This window comes from Procambarus clarkii, chromosome 5, assembly GCF_040958095.1.
Source record: "Procambarus clarkii isolate CNS0578487 chromosome 5, FALCON_Pclarkii_2.0, whole genome shotgun sequence".
In the NCBI taxonomy this organism is placed as follows: domain Eukaryota; kingdom Metazoa; phylum Arthropoda; class Malacostraca; order Decapoda; family Cambaridae; genus Procambarus; species Procambarus clarkii.
This window is the reverse complement of record NC_091154.1, coordinates 1,449,605-1,455,265: the sequence shown is the minus strand read 5'-3', so window position 1 is coordinate 1,455,265 and position 5,661 is coordinate 1,449,605. Positions and strand designations below refer to the sequence as shown.

Genomic DNA, 5,661 nt, shown 5'->3' with positions numbered 1-5,661 from the left:
CCGAAATTTAGTTGATGTTCCTGGGATATTACTGCCCTCAGGCTGCTCAAAGGCAGTCCAAGTTGGTAATCAATTCCCTCTTTACGAGCAAAAGTCAAGCTGGAGAAACAGGCAGGAGTAACTGGTAGGGCGCTCCAGTGGATAAGGGAGTACCTAAGCAATAGGAAGCAGAGAGTTACAGTGAGGGGTGAGACCTCAGATTGGCAGGAAGTCACCAGTGGAGTCCCACAGGGCTCTGTACTCGATCCTATCCTGTTTCTGATATATGTAAATGATCTCCCAGAGGGTATAAACTCATTCCTCTCAATGTTTGCTGACGACGCCAAAATTATGAGAAGGATTAAGACAGGAGGACAGCTTGAGGCTTCAAGAAGACCTGGATAAGCTGCAGCAATGGTCGAACAAATGGTTGTTAGAGTTTAAACCAAGCAAATGTAATGAAGATAGGTGTAGGGAGCAGGAGATCAGATACAATCATGGTGGGTCATGCTGTCATGTTGTCATATCATGCCGTGATGTCATATTATGTCATATCTTGCTTTATGTCAAGCTGTCCATCATGTCATGCTGTCATATCATGTCAAGCTGTCTTATCATGTCATGCTGTCTTATCATTTCAAGCTGTCATATCATGTCAAGCTGTCATATGTCAAGCTGTCTTATCATGTCATGCTGTCATGTCATGTCTTGTCATGTCACGTTGTCATAGCCGTAGCCGTGTTCTATAAGAATGTTCAGTCTTAAATTATTTAGGGTATTTATTTCTCACAATTTAAATGCAAAATTGGATAAAAAAAAAATTACAAATAACAATGAAGCTGTACTTTTGATCTGGGGGGAAAACTGGCTACGAAAAGTCTGATGTAAAAGGCCATTCACATCATTCTACTCGATTGTCTCCAGAGGAGAGGCTGAACTGCCCGAGGCCAACCACAACAGTTTCATGAATCACCCGGCTTCCAGCCCCTTCCCCCTACTATCCCAGTCCCTGTCTCCTGTCTGGGACGGGGACAGTTCCTGTCTCCTGTCTGGGACGGGGACAGTCCCTGTCTCCTGTCTGGGACGGGGACAGTCCCTGTCTCCTGTCTGGGACGGCGACAGTCCCTGTCTCCTGTCTGGGACGGGGACAGTCCCTGTCTCCTGTCTGGGACGGGGACATAGTTCCTGTCTCCTGTCTGGGACGGGGACATAGTTCCTGTCTCCTGTCTGGGACGGGGACAGTTCCTGTCTCCTGTCTGGGACGGGGACATAGTTCCTGTCTCCTGTCTGGGACGGGGACATAGTTCCTGTCTCCTGTCTGGGACGGGGACAGTCCCTGTCTCCTGTCTGGGACGGGGACATAGTTCCTGTCTCCTGTCTGGGACGGGGACAGTTCCTGTCTCCTGTCTGGGACGGCGACAGTTCCTGTCTCCTGTCTGGGACGGCGACAGTCCCTGTCTCCTGTCTGGGACGGCGACAGTCCCTGTCTCCTGTCTGGGACGGCGACAGTCCCTGTCTCCTGTCTGGGACGGGGACAGTCTCTGTCTCCTGTCTGGGACGGAGACAGTTCCTGTCTCCTGTCTGGGACGGCGACAGTCCCTGTCTCCTGTCTGGGACGGCGACAGTCCCTGTCTCCTGTCTGGGACGGCGACAGTTCCTGTCTCAGCCCCGCAATCCAATCAAAATTCTGAACTTGGAATTAAGTAAAGAGTCCGCCCGAACAGGGACTCGAACCCTGGACCCTTAGGTTAAAAGCCTAATGCTCTACCGACTGAGCTATCCGGGCTTGGAGGAACAGGTTTTTGACCCTAATTAAGAAGACCAGCCAGCCAGTCAGCCAGACTGGCCTGGCTGACTGGCTGGCTGGCTGGCTGGCTGGCTGGCTGTCTGGCTGGCTGGCTGGCTGGCTGGCTACCTGGCTGCTTGGCCGACTGGCTGGCTGACTGACTGCCCGAATAAAGTCTTGGGATAAAACTATGGCCAAAAATGTTTCTTGACAGCCTGTCCTCGTCAACACAACTCATCCTCCAACACAGCGCGTCCTCATAAGCTCAGCCCGTCGGAGTCGGCCCTAGTGCCGGCCTCTTAAGAAATATCGGCATCTATAGTGTCCCCCGCAATGAAATCTTCCCAAGTCCAGGGATTTGTTTCTCATAAAGGGGGGAAAGAGAGAGAGAGAGAGAGAGAGAGAGAGAGAGAGAGAGAGAGAGAGAGAGAGAGAGAGAGAGAGAGAGAGAGAGAGAGAGAGAGAGAGAGAGAGAGAGAGAGAGAGAGAGAGAGAGAGAGAGAGAGAGAGAGAGAGAGAGAGAGAGAGAGAGAGAGAGAGAGAGAGAGAGAGAGAGAGAGAGAGAGAGAGAGAGAGAGAGAGAGAGAGAGAGAGAGAGAGAGAGAGAGAGAGAGAGAGAGAGAGAGAGAGAGAGAGAGAGAGAGAGAGAGAGAGAGAGAGAGAGAGAGAGAGAGAGAGAGAGAGAGAGAGAGAGAGAGAGAGAGAGAGAGAGAGAGAGAGAGAGAGAGAGAGAGAGAGAGAGAGAGAGAGAGAGAGAGAGAGAGAGAGAGAGAGAGAGAGAGAGAGAGAGAGAGAGAGAGAGAGAGAGAGAGAGAGAGAGAGAGAGAGAGAGAGAGAGAGAGAGAGAGAGAGAGAGAGAGAGAGAGAGAGAGAGAGAGAGAGAGAGAGAGAGAGAGAGAGAGAGAGAGAGAGAGAGAGAGAGAGAGAGAGAGAGAGAGAGAGAGAGAGAGAGAGAGAGAGAGAGAGAGAGAGAGAGAGAGAGAGAGAGAGAGAGAGAGAGAGAGAGAGAGAGAGAGAGAGAGAGAGAGAGAGAGAGAGAGAGAGAGAGAGAGAGAGAGAGAGAGAGAGAGAGAGAGAGAGAGAGAGAGAGAGAGAGAGAGAGAGAGAGAGAGAGAGAGAGAGAGAGAGAGAGAGAGAGAGAGAGAGAGAGAGAGAGAGAGAGAGAGAGAGAGAGAGAGAGAGAGAGAGAGAGAGAGAGAGAGAGAGAGAGAGGAGAGAGAGAGAGAGAGAGAGAGAGAGAGAGAGAGAGAGAGAGAGAGAGAGAGAGAGAGAGAGAGAGAGAGAGAGAGAGAGAGAGAGAGAGAGAGAGAGAGAGAGAGAGAGAGAGAGAGAGAGAGAGAGAGAGAGAGAGAGAGAGAGAGAGAGAGAGAGAGAGAGAGAGAGAGAGAGAGAGAGAGAGAGAGAGAGAGAGAGAGAGAGAGAGAGAGAGAGAGAGAGAGAGAGAGAGAGAGAGAGAGAGAGAGAGAGAGAGAGAGAGAGAGAGAGAGAGAGAGAGAGAGAGAGAGAGAGAGAGAGAGAGAGAGAGAGAGAGAGAGAGAGAGAGAGAGAGAGAGAGAGAGAGAGAGAGAGAGAGAGAGAGAGAGAGAGAGAGAGAGAGAGAGAGAGAGAGAGAGAGAGAGAGAGAGAGAGAGAGAGAGAGAGAGAGAGAGAGACAGAGAGACAGAGAGACAGAGACAGAGAGAGACAGAGAGACAGAGAGACAGAGACAGAGAGAGACAGAGAGACAGAGAGACAGAGACAGAGAGAGACAGAGAGACAGAGAGACAGAGACAGAGAGAGACAGAGAGACAGAGAGACAGAGACAGAGAGAGACAGAGACACGTCAGAGACAGAGACAGAGAGAGACAGAGACACGTCAGAGACAGAGACAGAGAGAGACAGAGACACGTCAGAGACAGAGACAGAGAGACAGAGACAGAGAGAGACAGAGACACGTCAGAGACAGAGACAGAGAGACAGAGACAGAGAGAGACAGAGACAGAGAGAGACAGAGACAGAGAGACAGAGACAGAGAGAGACAGAGACACGTCAGAGACAGAGACAGAGAGACAGAGACAGAGAGAGACAGAGACAGAAAACTTCTTATCTCCCTTCAAAACAAATTAGTTTTTATGTGAAACTGTTAAAAGAAATTGAAAACCACAAATAGACTAATAGATCCAAGCAGTGATGGCCGAGTGGTTAAGGCGTCTGACTAGAAATCAGATGGGATCTTCCCGCGTAGGTTCGAATCCTACTCACTGCGGACGAGGTTGTTTTGTAGTACAATTTAATTTAGTCTTTGACATCCCATCCTGATCACCGTCAGTGACACAGCGACGTAATACTGGCGGGAAAGTCTTGGTCATGGCGGCGCTATGACCTTAAGAAACCTGTTGACTTTAGTTATTTACTCCAGGAAGGTCAATTAGGTCATGAATAGTAAAGGACAGTTTTCCGAATCATCGCCTAATTATGCTCCCAGCCCGGATAGCTCAGTCGGTAGAGCATTAGGCTTTTAACCTAAGGGTCCAGGGTTCGAGTCCCTGTTCGGGCGAGTCGTTTTAGTCAGTAGAAAATGATATATAATGCATATTCATGTAAAGATTTTGTGCATATATAATTTCGAAAATGTTTGCCCACACACGTTACACTTACAAGTCACTTATCGTCCAGAGACACTTACAACTATGGGTATATATGATGTGGTGTCCTTAACAACCCATCCTCCTGTTTAGAGAGTACTTTTGTAACTATGTCGACTATAGTTCATCGAACGTAATTGGCAATTAGGTAGTAGAGTTTGGTATTATTCACTTTATAAAGTGTGGGGAAAAATAAAGCTAGAATCCAAACTAATATATTCCAAGGCCTAGTATAGCATATAGCTTATATAATACACTGAAGCCTATTAATAACCTTCAAAATTTGCTATAATGTACCTATTAATAATTATCTGTTAGGTTAAGGACCTGTCCGAACCGCTTTGCGTGTTAGTTGCTTTACAAGAATGTAAAAACATTAATGGTATGTACTCTTACAAGCCTAGTATACCTTCTTGTATATATAAATAAACAAAAACATATATGTATTATATTATGTTTCTTGCCAAGGCGAGGGAGTGCATGACAGAGCTCAGGCATGATAACTGGGGAACCTTTGTTAACAGTCTCAACTCTCACACACACCCCCTCAGTCAAGCATGAAATAGTGAAATAATGATGGAGTCAGAGTCTGTCACCTGTGGATTCCTTCCCATATTGGTCTCAGAATGTATGATAGAACTGATAAGTTGGCCAAGACTTTTGCTCGTAAAGAGGGAATTGATTACCAATTTGGACTGCCTTTGAGCAGCCTGAGGGCAGTAATATCCCAGGAACATCAACTAAATTTCGGAGACTTAAGGCAAAGTGAAATTCCCACCAGTTACTCCATCTATCATCATTCTATTATGCATGAAGAACCGCACGTCTATGGGTCATCCAGTAATGTTAGCAGACTTCTAGATGTTACCACTGCTAGGCTTAGGCTCGGCTACAAGTACCTCTGGGAGTTTGTAACATCTGCTGATGTAGATTTGACTACAATACAATACAATACAATTTTATTTAGGTAAGGTACATACATACAATAAATATTTACAAGGATTGTTAACTTATAGGTATAGCTAGTACATACAATGCCTAAAGCCACTATTACGCAAAGCGTTTCGGGCATGATAAACTTAAATGACAAGCTTAATACTAATTGAGCATAATGAGTAGAATGAAAACAAGAAATGAAAACATAGCTGAAAAAGCAGCACAAATACAATTATGTCGACAAACAGCGCTCTTTAAAGAAAAAAACAGACATTGGTTGACAATAGAAGGGTAAGGTAGGTTACAGGGAATTTATTAGGTATAGCTTCGCTTTTT

At 46.7% G+C, this 5,661-nt stretch overlaps 3 non-coding genes across 3 annotated transcripts; 2 read left to right on the top strand and 1 right to left on the bottom strand.

Moving 5' to 3' along the window:
• Positions 1-1,692: 1,692 nt before the first annotated feature.
• Positions 1,693-1,765, bottom strand: TRNAK-UUU (transfer RNA lysine (anticodon UUU)). The gene has a single exon. It is a non-coding gene; the product is annotated as a tRNA-Lys (tRNA).
• A 2,163-nt stretch (positions 1,766-3,928) lies between these two features.
• TRNAS-AGA (transfer RNA serine (anticodon AGA)) lies at positions 3,929-4,010 on the top strand. The gene has a single exon. It is a non-coding gene; the product is annotated as a tRNA-Ser (tRNA).
• A 218-nt stretch (positions 4,011-4,228) lies between these two features.
• Positions 4,229-4,301, top strand: TRNAK-UUU (transfer RNA lysine (anticodon UUU)). The gene has a single exon. It is a non-coding gene; the product is annotated as a tRNA-Lys (tRNA).
• Positions 4,302-5,661: the final 1,360 nt, after the last annotated feature.